The sequence below is a fragment of the Astatotilapia calliptera genome, chromosome 15 (genome assembly GCF_964374335.1).
Source record: "Astatotilapia calliptera chromosome 15, fAstCal68.1, whole genome shotgun sequence".
Taxonomy (NCBI): domain Eukaryota; kingdom Metazoa; phylum Chordata; class Actinopteri; order Cichliformes; family Cichlidae; genus Astatotilapia; species Astatotilapia calliptera.
In genome coordinates this window covers 25,907,114-25,909,488 of record NC_137436.1, presented here as the reverse complement: position 1 = coordinate 25,909,488, position 2,375 = coordinate 25,907,114, and the positions used below count along the sequence as shown (strand labels likewise).

General features: G+C 42.4%; 1 long non-coding RNA gene across 1 annotated transcript; it reads right to left on the bottom strand.

Moving 5' to 3' along the window:
• Positions 1–519: 519 nt before the first annotated feature.
• Positions 520–1,211, bottom strand: LOC145420618 (uncharacterized). The gene is made up of 2 exons (XR_013901945.1): positions 1,095–1,211; positions 520–1,014 (listed from the first exon to the last, which is right to left on the bottom strand). It is a non-coding gene; the product is annotated as an uncharacterized LOC145420618 (long non-coding RNA).
• Between the last annotated feature and the right edge of the window lie 1,164 nt (positions 1,212–2,375).

The window sequence follows — 2,375 nt, the reverse complement described above, 5'->3', positions numbered from 1 at the left end:
GCCGAAGGCATCTCTGCGGGGACATCCTCTGAGTCAATAACCCCGCAAGACACAAGTGCCTACATAGGGGGTAAATTCAAAATAATACATGATGTGCATACATCCTTTCTTCACAGTCACCTTTGCAGTGCTACTCATTCATTTGATAAACTCTTTACCATAATGGATTATTTTGTAGTGAAGTTATTTTCCTACTGATTTTGCCTTCCCTCAGTCTTGGTTGTCTTTGAGAGCATAATGACAATGAAGTGTAAGGTGATTGGTATGTTTGTTAATTGCCATTTGGTCCCTTGTAAGTTATAAGTGACCTGTATAAACCTCATATTCTATCAGTTGATGGTGGTGGTGTACTGCATCTGGTGCAGCCTCCTGTTGAGCCAGACCAACATGCAGTTGTGAGTAATACTCCACAGATTATATGAGTTTACAGTAGAACAGCAATGTTGTTAACTTCTTTACTACAGGAAAATAATGAAGAAACATTGACAGCTGTTACGGAGGAGGAAGCAACAGAGACACTTTATGAGGTTTACATCTTTTAATACTTTGTGTACAGGAAATACAGGCGACCAATAAAGCCAGTTGAACAAAAAATCTGTTTATTCTTCTTTCAACATGTTGAGGTGATGGGTCAAAGGAAATGATTGTGACATATGGTGTCTCTGACTGCTCTTCCATCTTGTATGTCCGTGGGAGGGTCAGGATGTTCATGGTTTGGATCACTGCTGATGTTTGGTTCAGAAGGACAGTGTTCTCCTCTAATTGTGGCAATGTTGTGAAGAATCACACATGCCACAATAATGTCACATGCCCTTTCTGGGGTGACCCTGAGTCTTTGCAGGCACTGGAACCGGGCCTTAAGCATTCCGATAGTCATTTCAATTCTGGCTCTTGTCCTGCAATTAGCCAGATTATATCGCTGCTGTGGGCCCGGTTCAGGGTCAGGGTAAGGGGTAAGCAAATAGGGTAAACATGGATACCCCCTATCACCAAGCAAGTAGCCAGTGAACTCTCCTAAGACAGAAGGATACACTTCAGTTCAAATGTCCCTGAAGCAATTGGTCTTTATATATTTTAAAGTATTCTCAACTCACCATGTCCAAATTTTGTGCTCAGTGTACATTCACGGAATATTTGTGAGTCATGGACAGAGCCTGGCCACTTGGCTTCCACATTTGTGATAATGTTGGCAGCATCACATATGATCTTCACAGTGCAGAGAACACAAATTAGCATCCATTACTATAATGAAATAATTTGTTAGTTTGAAATGCTACAGGGAACTATGTACCTGCACATTAATGCTGTGGAAAGACTTCCTGTTCACATACTCTCCTTCATTTACTGAAGGAGCAATGATTGGAATGTGAGTACCATCTATACAGCCAATCACGCCTGGGAACCCTGAAAATAAATGTACAATTTAAGTAGTAGTCCAAGTATCACCACATCATAAATTAAGTTTTGGTCATCCTGATACCTGCAATTTTGTGGCATCCCTCTTTGATAAATCTTGTGGGTCTATGACCGGGGAACACCACAAACGAGTACAGGAGACGTTTCAGTGCAACTGTAACATTCCTGACTGCCCGACAGACGGTAGCCTTGGAAACGTGCTCAGCGTCACCAATATTATACAGAAAGCTCCCGTTTGCAAAAAACCGAAGTGCAATACAAATAATATGTACAGAACTGAGAGGATGTCCGCGATGTGTCACATGCGTAATATATGGCCTGAGGATGTTATCCAAATAACTTATAGATTGTGCTGAGAAACGGTAACGTTCACACAGACAATCATCAGGAAATGATAAAATGTCCAAACGCGCTCTGATCACTCTCTCCCGGCGGAGAGCTCTGCGGAGAATTTGGGCTTCACGATCTACTGGCTCTTCAAGGAAGGGGCACGCCATGTCCGACACTTCCTACTGTCAGGTTTCCGACAAAGGGGCGGAGACAGTCAGGGTTAGTTGTAGTAAACCTGCTAGGGGGCAGGTTAGCTTCACGGAGTGTGTCGTCATAGTGACTCACTGAGGCTTCATCTGAACTCGCTTTGTGAAACCGAAAACCCAGAGTTTTCGTTAACTCAGGGTATACTTACTCAGTTTTTCCACTAAACCGGCTTCCTGAAACAGGGCCCATGACACAAACACAGAAATGCCAATAATTGAAGTTCCTTTAATGGCCCCTTGGTGCTGTTTCCAAATCTGAGTCAGACCCCAACTTTACAGCTCAAGTGAACACGTTTAATATAAACTCCAGAACCACACAGTTATGATATATACTGCACTCATGTAGTTTCTAATGCATTCTTTATTGTAGTTGATAAATTAGCAGACCACACTCACACTGTCTCAAAAAACATCATATTAGCA